Source organism: Dermacentor variabilis, unplaced genomic scaffold (assembly GCF_050947875.1).
Source record: "Dermacentor variabilis isolate Ectoservices unplaced genomic scaffold, ASM5094787v1 scaffold_13, whole genome shotgun sequence".
Taxonomy (NCBI): domain Eukaryota; kingdom Metazoa; phylum Arthropoda; class Arachnida; order Ixodida; family Ixodidae; genus Dermacentor; species Dermacentor variabilis.
Window position 1 is genome coordinate 34,399,218 of NW_027460291.1, and position 24,099 is coordinate 34,423,316.

Below are 24,099 nucleotides of genomic sequence, written 5' to 3' on the forward strand. Positions count from 1 at the left end.
CTTGCGCGCATTCTCGCAGCTTATGGTTCATGTAGTAAGCTTTGTGCACTGACAACAGAGCACTTTCGGAGCGTATGTTCTCCATGTTGCTGTGCACATTTAGCAAACCGTCTCACAATGGGAGTTTCCGTGAAATGTATTATTTTTGACCGCTTTTGTGACCGTCTCTCGACGTAACCGAGCGAACGAGCAAAACGACGGATGACAGAGCGAACGCGGAGCTCAGCGGGTGATGAAACACAGCTATAGCGAAGAGAGCATGAAGAGGAAAGCGGTGGAGGAGAGTATGTCGAAAGGGCGAGGGCGAAAGCGGTTTTGAAGAAGAAACTGCGGTTCAAGCATGGCAGCAGAAATAATCCGAAATATCATTCACCTCGCACGGCTACAGCCGCCGATATCCAAAGCATACACGAAGGGAACTAGCGCGCGCGGCTGTTGAGCGAGTCGGAACGAGAGGCGTCCTGCCCGTGACGTCACTTGCAAGAGAGCGCCACTCCAACTTCTCGCAGCTTACAGAACGCAGCGCTTCGGCGTCTTATTCTGCATTGACAGTCGGCGTGCTTTGGCGTCGCTCGGCGTAACCGAACGAACGATTACAAGGAGAACGCGGAGCACAGCGGGTGAGGAAAGACAGCTATAACGAAGAGAGGGTGAACAGGAAAGCGGAGGAGGAGGCTACAGTGAAAACACGAAGTGGAACGCGGAGGAGGGGAATATGGAGAAAGGGCGAATAGGAAAGCGAAGTGCAGCGCAAGATGGCCTCTGCGGCAACAATGGCTACGATATGGCGCCAGGGAAGTGCCTGTAGTCTGTTCGCCGACGACCCCACCGATGCAATATATAGAAACAAAGCGCTGCATGAGCGGAGGTCTGTCTGCGGCGGCTGCTGTGAATCACGGCCACGAGTCACCGACGTGTCGTCTCTCTTGATCTCCCAGTTAGCGACGCAGTCGTCCCAATCTTAGCTTCGTTGGAAGCGTGCTGCAGGAGACAGATTGTCCGCGCCAGCATACATATCGCAATATGACAGCACGCATAGAGCTGCGCTCAAATTTCTCATTATGGAATATGATAATAAATGTTAAGGCAAGACTATGCATTGACGGGCAACCATGGAACTCCACTTTTATCTGATGGCAATCGCTTATATACAACTGATATAACTGACAGCGCCCCCTATAAACAACAGGGAGTATCGTAATTGACGCTAAAATTTGCGCCTTGGATTTTACAAGTCGCGATCTTGAGATATAGAGATTCGGGCGGAAATAATTCTCGAGAGAAGCGGTGACAAATACAGGTTCAAACCACGGCCGCAAAAAATTTCGACTGAAACGATATTTGGAGACATCAGAGTTGAAGTAAACGATGCTTTGCGGCACATCGATGCTGTGTGTCCAATGAAAGTTAAATGTTGAGATACAACATGTCTCCTTGCGGCGTTTTTAGAATCGTTGCGCTATTTCGGCCTTACATCTGTAGCAACGAACCTTACAATAGCATGCAAACTGTTCCTTATCTACTGCTTTCTCTACCGAAGGAACGCACGCAAGCAGATTAACAGACGGATCGCTACACACATCTTTGGTACAACGTGAATGCTAATAGTTGTGTGCTGCACAGTGTCTAGTAGAGGCCCCGATGCCTAGAACGAGAAGAGTAATTATGTTATCAGTAGGCGTTCACAGTGAGGTGGTAACAATCAGCGCGTTGTCAGGTCTATCTCAAGGCAGGTTTTGTATGAAGCTTGTTCATTTAATCGGAAGGATTGCTCTGGATTCTCCGAAGGCTGAGAAAAAAGATCATCCTCATCATCATCATCAGCCTGGTTACGCCGACTGCCGGGCAAAGGCCACTCCCATACTTCTCCAACTACCCCGGTCATGTGCTAATTGTGGCCATGTTGTCCCTGCAAACTTCTTAATCTCATCCACCCACCTAACTTTCTGCCACCCCGTGCTACGCTTCCCTTCTCTTGGAATCCAGCCGGTAACCCTTAATGACCATCGGTTATCTTCCTTTCTCATTGCATGTCATGCCCATGCCCCCCCCCCCATATCTATTTCTTGATTTCAACTAAGATGTAGTTAACTCGCGTTTGTTCCCTCATCGACTCATTTGCCTTCAACCGGACCACGGGATGACCACTGTTTTCTCTAATTTGGCCCTAATTCCTGTCTTTCACACCATGTCAATTGTTTAATTAACATATTTCCCCAGGTAGCTGGTTTTATCACTCATGTTCAATTCAAAACACATATCTTCAAGAAGTGTTTGGAAAATTTCGTGCACTTTGAGTATGTTCAGGTCGTGTAACCGGTTGCAGCCTGTCCTTTAACAAAATGGCCTAGCTCCCTATATTTACTTCAATTTAATTGTGGGTTATTTGTCATCAAGAGAACTCAAGCTTTCGATTGTGGTCTAGTACTCATGAGAAAACATCGATTGACATAAGACGTCACCGTACTTCCACAGTGGCCCCATTGAAAAAGTAGCCGCTCTCAATTGTAGAATGCACACGAATTTGCTAATGTGACACCGAAAAATATGCAAATGGTGAACTGAAGTTGAGAAAACAGAACGGTGGCGCAAATAAAAAAAATAACGGAGAGCATAGTAGCTGTTTAATGTGGAAGGACCAGAAAGCGTATCCATGGTGCAGTTCCAATATCGGGTAGTGAAGTGTAAAGAGGAAACAAAGTGTAGCTTACGGCTTTTTTTTTACCTTTCTGGAACTCGTTCAAGTGTGAAGAACCGAGACAAGTTTTCAATCGGTATTTAGTGCTTACTATTGGAAACCACATTTGGCATTAAATTTATAATCGTTAACAATGAATGAATAAAGATAATGTTAACGTGGCGGACGTCCCTCGGCGTCTGTTGAAGATTAGGTAGAAGGTGGGCTGGGTTTGAGGATTGTGATGAAAACTATTCCCTTTTCACTCTTCGCTTTTTTTTCGGCCTATATGGACCCTTGTGCTTCTCCCTAGGCGCATGTGCAATTGAGACGTTCTTGCATGTAGTGGTCGACTTCTCCTAAAGCGTTCAAAACATGCCGCTTTGACTACCCCATGTCGCGATGGCTTTCTGTACTTCCGGGACAGATTGAGTTACATATAATAGGGTTCTGATGTCATAGTGTAATAAGTGTTGGATGTCCGATTGCCCATTCGAAAAAGCTGTTGTACTCCAAATGAGCTGCTGTAAATCTCTCCAACATGACGCATGGCAATATGTGCATCGGCACCAAAGTTTCTATTTGTAGCTTAACCAACACTATGTGATAATTGTTCAAGTTAGCACATGTAATCATTAAAATAAATGGTGTAATTGTAAACAGTTGGTAGCGTTAGAAAAAAAAATCTGGTTATGCATTGGTCGCCGCTTCAAAATTAACCAGAAATTATCAGAAATTATGCCCTGTGGCTGCTGCCCCAGTGGCCACGGGGAAATATGTCCGCACGCGTCCCTCCATAAAGCCTGCAAGCTAAGAGCATTAATCGAGCTGCTCGTCATTTGAACGACGAATTTCACGACTGTATAATTGTTGCTTTCATTGTAGTGACTCTGTCTTCATCAGAAAAAAGCCGCTCACGACAGTGAGAACAACCTGCTTACATTTAAAGAGGCATATTTATTAATTCAAGAATACAAAATTGTAAAGATAATATAATGAAGAAAACGAAAACGTTGAACAACTGATAACACAAATGCGCGTAAGAAGCTCTGGGCCCTCTGCGCTGCCCCCGCGCAAGCACCACCACCTCATGCCGTCGCCGTCGGCTGGAAGGTGTCGCGTCAACGGCACGTAACAGCCACCGTGGGGCCAACGACTGCAGCTCCGAGCCCGCACTCCCCGCGCAGCCGATAGCAGCGGTACGTGCCAGAGCTGCTGTCCGAGTGGCCACGGAGAAATACGTCCGCAGGCGCCGCAGACGCCACTCGGAGATGTACGTTGAGTTCGTGGGACTCAACAAAGCCCCAGGTGACGAGGTGCCTCAGCCAGAGTTGCTCGTCGCTGGAAGGACGCCCACCACGCAACCCTGTCCACTGCAGCAGACGCGACGATCCTCTTCCAGATGACGACGGTGTTGACCTGCTTGTCGAGGATACGCACGTGGACGACTCGAGGAGCGACGTCGCGGCGCTTGTCCGTCGCTCTGATCTCCCGCCAGGGTCCGTAGCTCCCACCGGCATGCCTGATGTGGCAGAGGTGTTGCTTCCAGGCCTGGTAGCCCTGAATGGAGAGGGCAGGTGTCTTCTTGCGCCAGTGGTCGCGTCTCGACTGGCCACGGGTCCCTGGTGGTGGTCTCGCCGCCAGTAGCCGCTGCTGTGCTCGGAAGCACAGGTACGTGAAGTAGCGTGAGCCCGCCGGTCGCGTCGCACACTACCGTCGTCGTGTCCTTCCACTCCTTTCGGCGACTTCAGCTCGCAGAACGGAGACGTGGTTCGGAACGGGATCGCCAACAGACACGTCAGAGAACGTTGGCTCGTGCTCTTCGTCTTCGTTTTCTTCGTCGCTTCCTCGGTTCTTGAAAGAATGCGTGGCTCATCCCTCGTGGTGTAAAGAAAAAAAATTAAAAGGCAATCAAATTTTAAGAACATAATGAGGACTGTGCCTTTTGAATTTTTCTTTTCTTTGAATTCGGCGTACATACATCGGGTGTTAGAAAAACCCGGATATCAAGTTTTTTTATTTATCTGAATAAATATTCACAATAAATCTCACTTCACGCGAGTTGTTCAACGGGCCGCCTAAATACGCTGTAATTTCTCCTGTGTGGAGCATTGGAAGGATTCAGGCTCCATACCGTAACTATGAAGTTGGCGTCCACACAAAAAAGCAACATGAAATGCAGCCAGGATTTTCTTATCAATAGCTTTCTAATATAGTATAGATATGCTCTTCATGATGGCCTACTCTGAGCCAATGAAACTTCCAGGCACTGAGTTAACACAAAGCGATTCTCGTCTAAGCCGCCATGGTGTATAATTATTTAATATTTCGTTTTTCTCCACTAAGTTAGATTGCTCGTTTTTTTACTTCGTACTGCAATATTAAGCTGAGCGGCTTTTTTTTTCTTTTGTGTCTTTGTATAATTTAGACTAGCATTTTATCATACGGCTGTGAGCCTAACCAGGGAAGCGTTTTAAATAGCTGTTGTAAAACGAAGGTCACTTACTTTCCCTAGAACCATGGCTTTCCTATGTCTAACTTCGAAACATTCTTTATTTCTGTTTTAATTACAACTTTAAGGGAGTTCTTTATATTAAGATTTTGGCAGCAGTCCCTCTTCAATACACCTCCCCTTTTTGATTTTCTAAATCGTACTTCATTCGATATATTCACGGTTCAATTTCAGCACTCCGTCCTGGCAATATCAAAACCTTCAGCGCCAAGACGGTCCGAGATGCAGCCCGCTATTATTTGAGAAAGAAAAGTTGCATCGAAATCATTTCGTTGATCCCATGCGCATTAGCTCACGGCGAGGCAAACCACGCTTTCCTCTTCTTTTGTCTCGTCCTGATTTAATTTTTAAGACTGCCGGTGGCAGATGGCATAATTCTAGTCCTTGCGCTAGTCTACTTGAAGACTACTCGCACAAAACATTCAAACGCATAATCGGTATATTGACGAAAATTCATTAATTACTTTTTCGACTAATTAACATATGGCACTTCTGCAGTTGCGTTTCATTTTCAAGACATTGCCTGAATTTATGTGGGACAATCTGTACGCATCGGGTGTTTCAGCGAACACTTTCAAAAAGTTTTTGAAGACTGCCTGTGGGAGATAGCGCTATTCCAGTCCATGAGCTGGTCTACTTGAAGAGGCGGACATTATTTCCACAAAAAATTGAAATGCATAACCGACAAGTGAACAAAAATTCACGAATTATTTTTTAACTACTAACCTTATGTCTCATACTGCAACTTAATAATTCTATCCGGCAACGCTGTTTCACTTCGGACAAATTCTCAGGATGACGCCGCTTTCGAGATATTGATTCCCGAACTTTGCGGAGAAATACATTGGCGTTCAGGTTTCATTTGTGCTTCAATGCTTAAAAGGATGTTTTGTTAAGAAAGTAAGTTGAACGAGAGTGCATTTTTGTTGACAGTTTGATGGTACGTTTGTCGTAAATGGTGTCGTCCACAGAATGCTTTTCAAGTACGTATGCCTTGCAGCCAGTTCGGCTTAGGGATGCATGCTTCTTGTCAAAGCGTTCGTCTGGCTACCGGAACGAAGCCCACTAGTGTGGAAGCGAACAAATAAGTTGCGCTCCGCTGCACCAACTGGCGCCCGCATACAGTAATCGCAGTTTCACGGGCACCGCGGCCGGACGCTGTCCACCCCAGCAGACACGCTTGTTTACAAACACTTGGCGTACACAGTCGGACAACGCATTCTGTTAGCGACAGCGCGTGCGGTTACAACAAAGGAAACCACTCCTAATGGATCCTAATGGCTGAATTCTGTGACATAAGGGTGCCGGTCAGCCCGCAGGGTTATCTGACTGAGCTAGCTTGGACGCTCGGTTGCGACAGTCATAAGTTCTAATCCTGGCGTTTATCTTTTTTTTCCCTGTGGGTGGGGCGCTCGAATTTTCCTCGCCCAGTACACTACATGTCCAGGCTTGGAGTGGCGCCTGACACCGGCAAAAATACCGAAAGCATGTGGGGCTATATTACTCTAGGTACAACCAAATTAGGAAGACCCACTAAGCTACAAGAGACACTTCCTCACGAGAACAGGAATTGACCTCCCTGGTGCAGTATGCGGCAACTCCCTCCTAAATGACTCATTGAAATAACCAATGGTCCTCAGTCCCAGCAGCTGCCGAGCACCTGACCAAGGCGGCGGTCAGACGCAGGAGTGGGGGCTAAGAATCTCTGAAACCGGACAGGCTGCCAATGGGTAGTGACCCTTGCAGCGTTTAACACCCGAGCCCTCTCGAGTGAAGCTAGCCTAGCAGGACTCTTTGAGCAACTATCAGGTATTGTTTCGGATATCATTGGCCTCAGTGAGGTTAGAACTGGTGAGGCTGATACAGTGCTGAGAAATGGCCACGTCCTCTGCTATAAAGGACTACCAAATAAGCAGTTCGGGATAGGATTCCTAATCCATAAGTACATAGCCGGGAATGTTGACGAATTGTACAGAATTAATGAGACGGTAGCAATAGTCGTAATAAAGCTGAATAGTAGGTACAGAATAAAGGTAGTACAAATCTATACGCTCCAACCTCCAGCAACGATGATGAAGAAATAGAACAGTTTTATGAAGATGTTGAATTAGGGATGCAAAAAGTGCAAACTCAGTACACTGTAGTCATGGGCGACTTCAATGCAAAATTAGGGGAAAAATCAGGGTGGCGAACAAGCAATAGGCAACTACGGCGTGAATTCGAGGAACTCTCGCGGAGAGATGTTGGTAGAATTCGTGGAAAGGAATAAGCTCCGAATATTGAACACCTCCAGAAAGAGTTGGAACAAAAAGTGAACCTGGAAAAGCCTTAATAGTGAAACAAGAAATGAAATTGATTGGATACTTTCCACCAATCCCAGCATAGTGCAGGATGTAGAAGTGTTAGGTAGATTAAAGTGGCAGTGATCATCGATTATTCAGGGCTAGGAATCACCTCAATTTGAAGAGAGAAAGAGTAAATATGGTCAAGAAGAAACAGGTACACCTAGACGCAGTAACGGTAAAAGCAGATCAATTCAGGCTGCTACTTGCAAACAAATATGTAGCCATAGAACAGAGAGACGAAGGTGAGATAGAGGTAATGAATGAAACCGTAACAAGACTGGCTTCAGGAGCAGCAATTGAAGCTGGAGGTAAGACACCAAAGCAACCGGTTGCCAAGCTCTCCCAAGTAACAAAGGACCTAATAAAGAAACAGCAAAGAATGAAAGTGTTCAACTCAAGAGCTCAGATAGAATTCGTGGAGCTGTCGAAACTGATCAACAAGGAAACAAAAAGAGATATTCATAATTATAGCATGAGAAAGACTGAGGAAGTAGTAAAAAATGGACGCATCATGAAATTAGTGAGAAGGAAACTCCGCATCGCACAAACCAAAATGTATGCACTGAAAGATAAGCAGAACAATATCATCAGCAATCTCGAAGGTATAGAAAAGCAGCGAAAGAATTCTACGCTGACCTGTACAGTACCCAGAGGAGCCACGATATCTCCATTCGAAGCAGTAATGAACATGTTGGAGAGACTGCTTCTATAACTAGCAATGAGGTTAGAAGGGCTTTGCAAGACACGAAACGGGGGAAAGCGGCAGGAGAAGATGGAATCATCATCATCAGCCTGGTTACGCCCATTGCAGGGCAAAGGCCTCTCCCATACTTCTCCAACTACCCCGGTCATGTGCTAATTGTGGACATGTTGTCCCTGCAAACTTGTTGATCTCATCCGCCCGCCTAACTATCTGCCGCCGTCTGCTACGCTTCCCTTCCCTTGGAATCCATTCCGTAACTCTTAATGACCATCGGTTATCTTCCCTCCTCATAACGTGTCCTGCCCATGCTCAATTCTTTTTCTTGATTACAACTAGGATATCATTAACTCGCGTTTGTTCCCTAACCCAATCTGCTCTTTTCTTATCGCTTAACGTTACACCTACCATTCTTCTTTCCATAGCCCGTTGCGTCGTCCTCAATTTAGGTAGAACCCTTTTCGTAAGCCTCCAGGTTTCTGGCCTGTACCCCGTAAGATGGAACACCAGTCGATTTATGCAAGGATGGAGGAGACATTAATGCTTGAAAAACTCGAGGCCCTTTATATGAACTTCCTGTTGACTTCAAGGGTCCCAGAGAACTTGAAGAATGCCAGCACTACACCGATCCACAAAAAGGGAGACGTTAAAGAATTGAAAAATTATAGGCCCATTAGCTTACTCTTGTATTATATAAAATATTCACCAAGAAAATTTCCAATAGAATAAGGGCAACACTGGACTTCAGGCAACCAAAGGAACAGGCTGGTTTCAGGAAGGGATACTCTACAATATATCACACCCATGTTATCTTGGAGACTGACAATGTAGTTCGAAAACAAGTTAAAGACCGCGCAAACAGCGATGGAACGAACAATGTTAGGCGTAAGGTTAAGATTCAGGAGGAGAGCTGTGTTAATCCGAGAGCAAATAGGGATAGCCGATATTCTAAGTGACAATAAGAGAAAGAAATGGAGCTGGGCATATCATGTAATGCTTAGGGTAGATATCTGGTGGACCAACAAAATGGATGCCAGAGAACGGAAGCCGAATCGAGGATGGCAGTAGACTAGGTGGGTTGATGAAATCAAGAAATGCGCATGCGCTATTTGGAATCGGTTGGCGCAGCAGAGGAGTAATTGGAGATCGCAGGGGAGAGGTCCTCGTCCTGCAGTGGACATTATTTAGGCTGATGATGATGTTGATGACGATTATGATGTTATTAAACGGCCATGAGCATAATCAGGGAGGCGTTTTTACAAAGTCGTAAGGCGAAGTGCGCTTACATTCGCAAGTAACATAGCCTTCGGATGTCTAAATCAAAAACATATTTTATTGCGCTTCATATTGCAACTTTAAGGGCAGCTCCTTATATTACATGTTTCTTAGCAGTCCAACTTCAATGTAATTCCTCTTTTTGTTTATTTTATCAATCGTACTTCATTTGAGATATTCACGGTTCAATTTCAACACTCCGTTCTGGCAATATCGAAACCTTCAAGGCCAGGACCGTCCGAGATGCAGCCCCACTATTACTTGAGAAAGAAAAGTTACATCGAAATCATTTCGTTGACCCAATGCGTATTAGCTCACCGCGAGGCAAACCCCGTTTTCCTCTTCTTTTGGCTCGTTTTGTTTCCGAGCATGCAATCCTAATATGCAGCATCTCCCACATCAGCCAAAGTTTTAAAAACGAAAGGCACACCGAAGGCGGCGTTGAACCGAATGCATAATGTTGGCACTGGCCTAGAGTTACTCAGGCAATTTTTTTATTTTCTCTTTAACTGACGGATTATAGTTATGTTTAATTAATTAACTTGTTAAGTATTGGTTGCAGACCCCAAGTGTGACACGCAAAGTTGTAGAGCACCTTGAGGAATTTCTCGATAAATTGTTTCCAGCACGATATAACTCACGTGGTCCTTTTTTCCGCGTTCCAAAGAAAGCCCGCGAAAAATGAAATATATATATATATATATATATATGCATGCCACGTGACGGGGCGACTGCGCATTGTTATTGTGCTGCTCTAAAGCGTGCTATGGATGAACAAGGTCGGCTGTAGCGAGACTGGCCCGCGACAGGGCATTATGCCTGGTGTAAGTACCTGGGCGTGCGGCTCTTATCGCATGACGTTGCAAATACATGCTATTGGCTGAGCGCTGCCGAAGCTATAAAGTGTCTAAGACCTTGTTCATCCTCAATAACAGTGCGCAAGCGCTCCGTCGCGTGGCATTTTTTTTTTCATATTCCGCGGGCTTTCTTTGGAACGCGGAAAAAAGGACCACGTGAGATATATATCGTGTTAGAACCAATTTATCGAGAGGTTTCTCAGGGTGCTCTACAACTTTGCGTGTCACACTTGGGGTCTGCAGCCAATACATAAAAAGTTGATTAACTAAACATAACTAATCAATTAGTCAAGGGGAAAATAAAAGATATCTTGAGTAACTCTAGGCCAGTACTAATATTATGCATTCGGTTGAACTCGCGTCCGGAGTGCGTTTTATTTTTAAAACTTTGCCTGAATTTATGTGGGACAATCTGTTATGCATCGGGTGTTTCAGCGAACACTATCAAAAAAATTTTGAAGACTGCCTGTGGGAGATAGCGCTATTCTAGTCCTTGAGCTGCTGTACTTGAAGAGGCGGACATTACTTGCACAAAAAATTGAGGTGCACAACCGACAAATGAACAAAAATTGACGAATTATTTTTTAGCTAATTACCTTATGGCACTTACTTCAACCTAATAATTGTAGCCGGGTAGTTTGCGATGCGGCTCCACATGGACAAATTCTCAGGATGACACCGCTGTCGAGAAATTAATTCCCAAACTTTGCGGAGAAATCCATTGGCGTTCAGGTTACATTTGTGCTTCCATGCTTAAAAGGGCGTTTTGCTATGAAAGTAAGTGGAACGGCAGTGCATTCTTACCGACAGTTTGACGGCAGATTTGTCGTCAATGGTGTCGTCGACAGAATACTTTTCAAGTATACATATGTCTTGCAACCAGTTCGGCTAAGGGGCAGACGCCGCACAACAAGTGGTTTCATATAAAAACGTGGGCAGGGACACTGCATGCTTCTTCCCAAACCGTTCGTCTGGCTACCGGAACGAAGTCCACTAGGGTGGAAGCGAACAGATAAGCTGCGCACCGCGGCACCAGCTGAAGCCGGCTTGTGGTCATCACAGCTTAACGGGCACCGCGACCGGACGCTCTCCACACCAGCAGACACGCTTGTTTGCAGACACGCTTGTTTACAAACACGTGGCGCGCCCTGTCGGTGAACGCGTTCTCTTTGCGTCAGCGCGTGTGGTTACAACAAACAGCAACCACTTCCCTGAAATTTGAAACCACATGTTGCGCTGCGTTTGGCCGCTTAGCTGCTGCCCCGGGCAACCACAAATCGCGCAATCGTTAAAGTAAGCTTTTTGTACAGCATCCCTTGAATGGCTATTGCGTGAAATCTTTCTTTTTCTCTTTTTCTCACACCCACTTTTTCTCTTTCGTTTTAATCATCATCATCATCATTTAATGACCCTTAAAGGCCCCTGTTGGGGTATAACATAAGGAGGGAGTATACATACGAAAAAGAAACGTTGAAACAGTCATGACTGAAGAAGAAAACAATAACAATAACATTCAACATGGTAAAGAAGGTGTAATATAATGACAAACACAAAAAAGTAGTAACCAATGCACTCAAAAAAGTGCGATGCAGTAAAAAGTCAAATAAGTCAAGCATCAATACTCAGAAAGTTCGTTAGCATGCTTCGAAACTTGGTAGGGTTACGTTCGATTATTACGCGGTCAGGTAAACTATTCCATTCTGCAATTTCTACCGGCAAGAAATAGTTATTGAAGGATTTAGTGCCCCTATGAAAATGGTCATGACCTTTATGTTTCCTGTATGTTTCCTTCTTGTACCCTGTTTCACCTTTATGTTTCCTTGTCCTTTATGTGAACTTGACGAAACATACTTTGTGTTTACGGCATGTTTACTCATCCTTTCTTAGAACTCGAGGAAACGAACTTTATCTTTCCTGTAGGATCTGTCCTTTGTGTTTACGGCAGGATGTTACCTTTGACTTCGACTTTATTGAAATTTAGACAATATACAGTTGTCCGGGTGAAGAGGGCTAAAGGTGACACACATGGTCACCTGACTAGGCCCTAGACACCCTGAATTCACGCAGGCACTGTTTCGACATGTTAATTTACACAGTACAGACATTTTTTTTACAGGAAGACTACACTACAACAATTAATGTACAGCAATATACATTGTACATTCAAATCAGTCTAATTAAGAATGTATAATAACTACAAACATGTTCAATTCACCAAAAGAAAACAAAGCAAGGAATCCAACTGGATCTCTTATACGACAATAAAAAAATAAAAAAAATGTTCACATGACAAATATGTTCACTTGACAAAAAAATCAAATGAAAAAAAGATTTCTAACCGGTTTATACACGATTTAAGAAAAATCTCTTTGCCTGGTTTCGGAAAGCAGGCAAAGAGGAACAGTTTTCCATGATGTCAATCAGAGCAGGATAAAGGTTTAACATATTAGGAATTTGCCAACTTAACAGCTGTGTCCCGTAATTCGTCCTACATTTAAACTTGATGAAATTGGTTCTCCTAAACTCGTAATGTGATTCGTGTTTGGTATACGTCAAAGAGAAGAGTTGTGGATCAATTTTGAAATCTGAATATGCATGCTCTGATAATCTCAGTTTATATAGGGATTCAATGTCCAGGATGCAATTCTGAGAAAAATATACAAATGTTGATTCACGTTGTGGTAGATTTTTAATAAAGCGCACACTTTTTTTCTGTAATCGATGGAGGCTTTCCATGTTAGACCTAGTAGTGGTGCCCCAAACAAGCAGGCAGTAATGTAGTCGCGAATGAACAGTATTAAAATACAGTTGACGTCGTATATAACGAGGCAACAATAAGCGAAACTTATTAAGCATACCAATACAATGTGCAATATTGCGCTTAATATAGTGAACATGGCAAGACCAACGAAGGTTTTCATGAAACTGAACACCTAAAAATTTAATTTGTGTTACCTTTTTAGCGGTCGCGACTCGAATGCCACATCATTATTAATATAAACAGGTCTGTTAACATGGGTAAAAACAATGTACTTAGTTTTGTCCACATTTAATGAGAGTTTATTTGTAACAAGCCAGTCAGATAGATTCCTAAGCCATAAGTTTACACGCGGAATTAAGGAACCTAAATTGTTACCAGAAAAAAATACACTTGTGTCGTCAGCGTAAAGGATAATAGAAGGGGTTTGTGGGATAGATGCCATGTCATTGATGTATAAAAGAAACAGAGTAGGTCCTAGGATTGACCCATGAGGAACCCCAAATTTTATTAGCTTAGAATTAGACGTGGCATTATTAATAACAACATACTGGGAATGACCGGAAAGGTAGTTCTGCAATAATTTAAGTGAACTGCCTGGTATTGCATAATACGGCAGTTTGCTAAGAAGTATATTATGTTTAATAGTATCAAACGCTTTGCTGAAGTCTAGTAAAATACCTAATGTGTACAATTGATTTGCTATGTTGTTAATAAGTTTATCCTTAATACTGAGCAAGGCAGATTCAGTTGATTTCTTCCTCTGAAATCCGTACTGGCTGGGAGAGATTAACTGGTGTTTGTTAAGATAGGTAGTAATCCATGTATTAATCACTTTTTCTACTATTTTGGAAAACAACGGTAGAACTGATATAGGTCTGTAATTACTAATTATATTTGCAGCACCGCCTTTAAACAAAACAGCAACTCTTGCCATCTTCATTTTTTCGGGGAAAATGCCTGTTGTCAAGATTAGATTTGTTATATGACAAAGTAGATTAACTATTAGCTCAGCAATTGCTTTAATTGGTGCTACCTTAATGCCATCAAAACCGCAAGAACAGTTCTTTTTGAAACCTAATATAATATCATTAATCTCTGCAGGAGTAGCTGGATATAAGAAAAGGCTGTGCTGAAGATTATATTCCATGTATTTTCCAATATTACTGGGCGTTCCTGCAGAAAAGTCTCCAAATGACAAAAAATGTCTGCTGAACTCAATGGCAAGAGCTTTACCACTCAGAACCGTTCCTCCAATTGTCATTTGTGTAGGTATATTTCTTTTCTGATTTCTGTAGAAGATCTTTCACTGTACGCCACGTTTTTTGAGGGTCAAAGGAGACATCTGAAAATTTGTGAGCATAGTATTGAATTCTAGATTTTTTTATATCTGCACCTAATTGATTTCTAACTTTTTTATACGCTTTCAGAACTGTCAAGTCTTTAGATTTTATAAACTTGGAGAAAAGCATATTTCGTGCCTTGATTCGCCTGAGCAGGCCACGTGTAATCCAAGGCTTCCTTCCTTTTCTGCACTTTGCCATTGTTACAACTGGGAAAGCGCATTCATACAACTCTGTTATTTTGCGCAAGAATTTGTCGTATAAAATATTAGGATCTTCGTCACACTGTAATTGGCTACATACGACAGATAAGACGATTTGACGAAAATATTCAATTTTACTTTGGTTTATAGCGCGGTAACTATTTGGTGGGTAAGTATGTTCGAATATTTGTTTAGTTGACCTTTCCATAAAGCAGATGGTTGACAGGTGATCACTGATGTCACTCAGGAATACTCCTGCCGTGGTACCACGAATATCACTTTTTGTTAGGCATAGATCAATAAGTGTTTCGCTGGAACCTGTGATACGAGTCGGCGTTGTCATTATATTGGAAAAGCCGTCGGCCAACATCATATCAACAGATTCGTTCACAGAATTTCACTGTTCTAGTAGGTTTATATTAAAATCACCCATTATTACCAGAGGTCTACATTGTAAGAAGGGGTCGCCCAATACTATTGCTAAAACGTTGAAGAACCTTTGAAGAAACGCAGAAGGTGGCCGATAAATTACGCCAAAGATGAATGCATTTGTCTGAATAAAAAGTGATTCATAGTAAGGGGTCAAAACTGTGCACTGTGGGATTATTTCGTAAGAAAAACTGTTGTTCATGTACAAAACTACACCACCTCCTGCGCTTCACACCTATAACCAAGAAAGCAAACAACATCATTCGATTCAGGATACCAGGTTTCAGTGAAAGCCAGCGCATCAAATTCATGCTTCAATGACGACCAAAAAAAAAAAGATAGAGTGCACCTGTGTGCCCTCTATGTTACCCGGAGGTGTACTCCCTCGAGCGCACATCCAGAAAACATATAGTGCACCAGGTGATTACCTTTTAACACATCCTAGAGGTAGATCATCTACCTGAAAGATGTTTAACTATTGGCGTATCTAAGTAAAAAAATGGGGAGGGGGGCACCTGCCTCCCCTTCCCTATTTATCTTGGCTTCATCCGATGCATTGACGGCCACGCGCCATCAACAGTACATACGTACATCAAAGCCTCATCCAGCGAATTATCTCTCACGACAAATAACGATTGCGCGGTGGCTGGAGACGCGGTGGCACGACGCGCAGTGTTTGATGGCTTGCGTTACATGACCTGATCAAGAGGCCATATGAGCTATTCTGCAGCTCTAAAGCACTGAGGTCGACAAATTCAGAGAATGCTACTCACCTTGCCCAGGCTTCGAGTGAAATTCGCCGACCTTCTCAGCAACGCCCTCAGCCATTGACACAGCAACCTCATTTAACATCTGAGAGACTACCTCAGCATTCGCCTCAACCACACCAGTCATCCCAGCGACCATCTCAGTCAATTCTTCAGCGACCTGCTTCGAGCGCGCATGGAGCTTCAGCGTCGTTTGGTGATTACGCGTCTTTACCCGTAGCCCAGATGATCCTGTCCATGCTATTCACAGCTCTGCGTGCAATGCTAAGTGCCATTCCACAAGCAAACAACCTACCAGAGGTAAAAGCACTGCTTTCTATGGAATCGTTGGTGCTTCCAACACCACCAACAGCTCCACGGCAGGCTTACAAAGAATAATCGTTACAACAATGTTTTCGTATTTCAGTGGAATGCTAATAGCCTTCGAAATAAGTCAGCGGATTTTCGCAAACTACTAGCTCAACATAACTTTCCTGTTTTATGTATACAGGAGGCAGGCGTAAGAGATGACTTTCGTCTTTCAAACTATGTTATATATAAATCATCGCGCATTGCTGGAAGTAGCAGAGCGATGTTATTTGTGAGGAAGGACGTGCCGTCCTATTTAATACAGTCGAGCTATTTAATTATACCGGAGTTCGTAGCATGCAAGATATCTTTCAGAAATACAAGCGTCACAGTGATCAGTCTTTATCTATAATGTGCTAGCAAAATATCAGTAGACATCTTGGTGAATGTGTTTGGTATCGCAAACTCACATGTGCTGGTTTGTGGGGACTTCAACGCACATAACGTCATCTGGGGCAGTGAATATAACGATTCCCGTGGAAGCATCATAGAGTCTGCCGCAGAAAAAAGTAATCTTATCGTGTTAAATGACAGCTCCCCAACGTTCTTGCGGGGGTTTCGTTACTCAAGCTGTATAGACGTCACGCCCTGCTCACAAGACCTTCTTGATGGCGTTGAATGGTCAACGGACATAGAAACGCACGGTAGGGATCATTTTCCGATCCTGGTAAAACATCGCCTCATACGGAGTGAGGGGACCCGGCGCTACTCAAAATATACTAATTGGCAAAGTTTTCCGCACCACTTAACTAACTCATTGGGCGAAAATCCGAGCTTTCAAAGTTTTGCAAATATCTTGTGTGAGTCTTACGAGATCTGCACAAAGCAAGTCATTGTTCCAAATGAATACGGTGCAGTCGACGGGGAATATGAATGTCTAAGAGCAATTAGAAGACGCGCAGAACGGGCTTACCGCCGCAGTGGAAAGCTGGATGACTACAAGATGGCGCAGAAAGTTAAGTCAACTTCGCGCAGACGCTTACAAAAATTAGGTACGATAAGGTGGCGAGAATACTGCGCGTCGTTGTCTCCCTTTACTCCAGTTCCCAGAATATGGTCAGTTGTCCGATCTTTTAGTGGTCCAGTTACCCAGAGCCATCCCTTCCGAGCCCTTGCCGTAGCTCGAAGCACTCCGGAAACATCTGTTGCTGACGAATTCTGTCAACTTATATCCAGACCAGGAATTCCGTTCACTTGCCTACAATTTATAAGTTCGATAACACTAGCAGAACAGAAAGTTCGTGCGTGCTTCATGTCACAACATCCTCAACTTGACTGTGAGTTTAGTCTAAATGAATTGAAATGTGCTCTTTCGTCATGCCGTACAAAGACAACCGCAGGCCCAGATGGTGTTACGTATGTGATGTTAAAGAACCTAGGTCCTGTAGGAAGAATGGCTCTTTTGGAGATATTTAATGACATCTGGATAAGAGAGACTCTGCCAGATCCATGGAAATTAGCGCGGGTAATTCCAGTACTAAAACCAGGAAAGACTCCCCTTTGTCTTGACTCCTACCGACCCGTCAGCCTCACAAGCTGCTTTTCCAAACTAATGGAGAAGATGATAGACCATCGACTGCAGTGTTGGTGTGAACACACAAATATGTTTTCCAATTACATGACCGGTTTTCGACAAAATCGGTGTACAATGGATTCAGTACTAGACATTGCCACATGCGTCGAACATGAACGAAGTTGCGGGAATGTGACAGTAGCAGTATTTTTAGACATTCAAAGAGCATTCGACACTGTAAGTCACTTACACATCCTTGCTGGTATGTTAGAGCTTGGCCTACACGGTCGAGCACTACGATGGGTATCAAATTTCTTGAAAGACAGAAAAATATTTATGGAAACAATCGAAGGCGCGAGTAATTATCACAGCATCACACAGGGCGTTCCGCAGGGCAGTGTTCTCAGTCCGTTTTATTCAACTGCGTTATGGCAGCCTTGCCACTAAAACTCCCGTCTGGTCTACAGTATTCGCTGTACGCAGATGACATCTGCATATGGGCCTCTGGATCTCATATACAAGACATTCAAACAACGCTGCAAGAGGGTCTTGATAGTATCGACACCTTTTTAAAAGAAAGAGGCATGAGTCTTTCATACGCAAAGACAGCCGTACTTCCTTTTACTAGACGACAGCTGAATAATTTCCAACTTACGCTTAATGGGCAAACTTTGATGCTTGTGAAAGAGCATAAATTTCTTGGAATTATTCTTGACCGCCAGCTCACATGGGCTTCACACATCCGCGCAATTGAAAAGCAGACCAATGCAGTAATAAACGTACTTCGGCCACTCGCAGGCACAACGCGGGGGGGATCAGTCTCTTCGCTACTACAAGTTCCATAATGCACTCATAAAACAAAAAATTGCTTACTCGGCACCTATTCTCCATGGTTTATCACAAACTTCTGAGGAACATCTTCAACGTTTCCTGGCAAGAGGGCTGCGAGTGTGTCTTGGGGTTCCGAAGCTACCTCGAGTTCTTTAGTAATTGCTGAAGCTCGTCACCCACCATTTCTAGTCATACGAACGGTTGAAACATGCCGACATATGTATCGCATCTTAACCCAACACGAGAATCATCCATTAAATCTCGCGCTTACCGAAAGAAAAAAGAGCAAAATTCACGATGTTGTTCGAGAACATAACGCATTATTACCAAGATTTGAATTATGCAAAGTGGATGTTTGTTACCCTCCCTGGATGTTAACATGTCCTAAAATAGAATTATCGGTTGACGGGATTATATCTAAGAGAGACATGTTCATAGTAGCCGCACAACAACTGGCACTCTTCCAAATTTACTCCTTATATCCCCAGTACATACACGTTTATACAGATGGTTCGTGTCATAAAAATTCCTCGACTTCAGCATTCGTCATTCCACATTTAGCGCTAGAGCAGACATTTAAATTATCCCTAGAGACATCTTCCACCGTGGCAGAACTGCTTGCAATCCTGTGTGCTTTGCGTTTCATAGCATCAAAAGAACATTCGCAGAAATGGGTTATCTTTAGCGATTCGCAAGCCGCTCTCACATTACTACAGAGCAATAAGAAAAATTCTTTGAACACTTTGCTATTGTATGAAACACTCAAAGAACTTACAAAAGCAAGCGCAATGAACCACGTAATTGCATTCCAGTGGATACCTGGGCACTGCAATATTTCTGGAAATACTGCAGCGGACGCAGCTGCGAATCGGGCGCACAATAACGCGGAGACAACCAATCTTCCTCTATTGCGTAGTGAAGTCCGTCTGCTCCTGAGGCAGATTTCTTGTCGCCTCAGCAAAACTACCTGGTTTGATCATCAAACTAAAAACTCTGAGTTATACTTCATAGACCCATGTATAAACTTAACAATGCCGGAAAATCTAAGAGACAGCAGAAAATTTGAAACATTGGTACACCGCCTGCGTCTTGGTACTGCATTCACTAAACACTTCTTGTACAGGATAAAATGTGTCTCTAGTCCGCAGTGTTCTTGTGGCCATCCAGACGAAGATGTGAATCATCTTCTCCTCGAGTGCACTAAATACAATCCACAAAGAAGGGTACTGAAAGCAAATTTGTTGATATTAGGCAGAAGAGCATTCACTCTAAAAAAAATACTTGGCCCATGGCCAACTGCGGGCCTTCAAAAAAGAGCGCTTCTTGCTCTGAAAAAGTTTTTAGAGGAGACCAACATTTTGGGAAAATATTAGGTATCAGATGATCCGAATGCGCTAAATGAGTAACATAAACGTTGCTCGTGATTCATAATTGGTTTATATGGCGATCGCAACTTTTATACAATATGTATAATTCTGTTCTGTACTTGCAGTGCATAACATGTGTTGTGTGTAATGGCTGTTCTCAATATCTGACTTTATGTATGCGTACGTGGACTGAACTAATGCACAGAACTTGGCGACTCATGTACTGTTGGACTGTCTATTTTTTATTCATCCAGTGTTCTACTGAGTGCCATATTTCGTGTCGCTATTCTCCCTTTCTACGCAAATTTATTTCCTTTGCTAAGTGACAAGGAGTAGCCGGTGCCACCATAAAGGCGCCAACCTCTCCTAATATTCACTTCAATAAAAAAAAAGGTCCCCTAGGGGAACATCAGAAGAGCATCGCCGTCGATAATACAAAAAGGAGGAAAACAAGAAAGAGAGCTCGCCATGCAATAGGCTACATAAACATGCAGGGCGGCAAAAGAAAGGAAAAGTGGGCAGAGATTGAGGAGCAATTACACAGAGAACAAATAGGGGTGTAAGCGGTTACGGAAACGCACCTTAGAGACTCAGAAGAGCCGCCAGTTATTGAGAATTATGTTTGGGAAGGGTGCAACAGAACTAAGTCGGAAAGAAAGGGAGGGGGAGTCGGAACGCTCATCCATCAGGGAGCCGAATGGAAAAGAGTAAATTCACAATGTCAAGAACATCTTTGGTTATCAGGTACAATGAGTGGGAAGGAAACTTGGCTGGGCGTTACGTATTTGTGGACCGGAAAAAATTGCACAGAGAAGAATAAAGAGTTAGTGGAATGCATAAGCGCTAATATTAAGGCCTTCGGGAGTGGGGCTGAAATTGTCCGATTAGGTGACATGAATGCCCCCATACAGGATTTAGATGGCTATACCGACAATAACGGGAAGTCAATGCTGGACCTTTGTGAGCAGCATAACCTCGTGATCGTGAATACAGGGCCTAACTGTGAAGGACAGATCACGTGGGAAGTGGGAAACCGGCAATCGACCATTGACTACTGTCTGATGACAGAAGGAATTCATCATAAGTTGAGAGAAATGGTCATCGGTGAGGAAGGGTTTAACAGCATAGGGAGTGACCATAAACGCACCATATTGAAAATGGGATATGTAGTTGGGAAAGAGAGCAAGGAGAGCAAAATAGCCAGTCCAAATTTGAACGCTGAACAAATAGCAAATACAGTCACTAGAGTTGAGGAAGAACTTGGCAAATGGCCAAGTAAAGAGTGGGAATATGGTGAGCTTCTAAGGGTAATAACGACAGAAATACGGAAAGAGAAAGAACATGTTCGTTGGAAAGGAAAAAAGAAACCGAAAAGCCGGTGGAACAAGGAGATGCGAGAAGCGATCGCCGAACGACAGAAAGCATCTCGAGAGCACAGGTAAGCAAAGAAGGCGCATTTGTCACAGGATGAAGTAACTAGTAAATGGCTAATATACCGGGAGAAAAAGTCTATGGTTCAAATACTGGTGCAAGCAAAATTAAAAGGTGAAAGTGAACGTTGGTTGTCAGAAATACGTGAGAAAGAAAAGGCTGCACGTAGAATATTTCGGAACCACATAACATTAATAGGCAGGAAGTCAACAACAATACAACAACATATCCTAGACAAAGATGAAAACAGACTGGAAGGAGAAGCGGCAATAAATTACATCCGAAAAGCAACAGCCGAATCTTTCCAAGGCAATGACGAGGTTATACTTGATGAAAAAAAGAGCATGAAAGAGACCCAAGGGGAAAAGCAGCTGGTGCTGACAAATTTAAACTGGAAGAAAGCGGAAGAGAAAATTCCTAAGCGCACAGCCACAGGGCTAGACGAGGTTCCCGTTAGGCTGATAAATGAACTAGGACCAAAAAGTAAGGAAGCTCTGGTGAAAGCAGTGGAAAAAAACTTTAAAAGACAGACGAATACCTGACAGTTGGCGACAAAGTATAATGAATTTTATTTATAAAGGTAAGGGGGAGAAAGACAGAATTCACTCGTATAGACCGTTGACCATTACATCGGTAATATACAGGCTAGCAACGCAGGCAATCAAATTAAAGCTTCAAGCATGGACAGAGAATAATGGCATTTTGGGAGAGCTTCAGAATAGGTAGGCGTTTGGATGATAACTTGTTTGTTCTTACTCAGTGTATTGAAATATCAAAAGCAGAAAGCAGACCGTTGTATGCGGCCTTTTTAGACATTACAGGAGCCTACGACAACGTAGACCGCAACATTTTGTGGGATATTCTGGAAGGGGAAGGCTTAGGTAACGATTGTATACAGCTTTTGAGAGAGATTTACCTAGAAAATACCGTTTGCGTTGAATGGCAAGGGATGAAGAGCGAGGAGAAAGTTCATATAAACAAGGGTCTGAGGCAGGGGTGCCCTTTATCCCCGCTGCTGTTTATGATGTACATGGTGAGGATGGAGAGGGCGCTAGAAGGACGTAATATCGGGTTTAATCTCTCATACAAACAGGCGGGTACAGTAATAGAGCAGCAACTCCCAGGTTTATTTTATGCGGACGACATTGTGTTGCTAGCTAACAAGCAAAGTGATTTGCAACGTCTGGCTAATATCTGTGGACAGGAAGGCAACAAGAGAAATGCAGTCATAAGGAAGCACAGAGAGCTATGGGGATACAATAGGTACGAGGACCTCCGAGGTATGTGGAAAGGTGTAATGGCTCCAGGACTTACTTTTGGAAATGCGGTTGTTTGCTTTAAATCAGGGGTACAATCAGGACTCGACGGGAACCAAAGGTCAGTGGGTCGACTTGCATTGGCCGCTCACGGGAAGACTATATATGAAGCTGTGCAGGGTGATATGGGCTGGACTAGTTTTGAACTGAGGGAAGCTCGCAGTAAAATTGAGTATGAAGAACGGCTGAGGAATATGGAAGAAAGTAAATGGGCTGGGAGAGTGTTTAGGTATCTGAACAGGAAAAACATTGATTCACAGTGGAGGAAAAGAACTAGGAAGCTTACCAGCAAGTACGCGGCCTGTAGGGTGGACAACACAGCAACAAAGAAGGTCAAGCGGAAAGCCAGAGAGGCTGAATTAATCTCATGGGTGGCGGCAATGGAAAAGAAACCTGCCATGAGTAACTACTCAAGAGGAAAAAACGAAATCAGGAAAGAAACCATTGATGATAACTCAAAGGGAAGCTCATTACTTTTCGAAGCGAGATCGGGATGCCTTGGAACACGCACCTATAAAGCGAGATATAAGAAGGAAGAAGAAGCATGTGCTTGCTGTGGTAAAGCTAGGGAAACTACGGCGCATGTTTTATTAGAATGTGAAGACGTCTACCGAGCGGTGGACTTAGGCACCACAGGCCTCCTTGAAGCCCTTGGTTTCAGAGGGAGCAGTGGTAAAGCAAACATGTCCGCAATAGACATTAGTAAGAGGTGACTGGAGTATTGGTCGAAGAAAAGTAGGGAAACGACAAACGACGCAGACGTACACAAGCACAGTTCGCAATAGGGGATCAACAAATTTGGGCGTGGTAGTTCATAGTGTTTCTTTTTCTTTTTTCATTGTTTAACCTAGGTAGGATATTAGGCAGTATCTTAGCAAGAGCTTGGTGGCGCAACCCACCGCCTCGTTCCAAAGTGGACGCTCATAATATCCATGCATCCATCCATTTATGCGCGGTAAAATTACTGGATGATATATTGAGCTGGGCCACGTTGTGTTGCTGTGAGTGGTGAGAGTGCTCGTTGCAGTTAGACGGTAATTAAATCGTATTTTAGAAGTGCATAAACAAAATGTGATCCGTATCGTTTGCATTAACCAGCAGGAAACTTCTGGACTCGCGTAACGCTGTTAGTTCGCCTTATGTTTCCTGTGATAAGCCAGTGTCTTCCGTGTACTACAGCACCCGTCCGATCTGGCTTTGTTGTCGCCTGTCCGCGTTCGCTCGTGAAATACCTGGTACTGTTGCTTCGAATTACGGTGCGTGGTAGAATTTGTTGAAAGTTGTGCTTTCGTGTGCTGGTGTTCATCGACAATTCGATATTGTTCGCGCTGGAAAGAGAGTCGTCGCGTGGTGCCTGCGAGACGAAGGAGCGTTCGGTGACCACATGTTGAAGGTAAGCAAGACTGACGCTTGCGCGCATTCTCGCA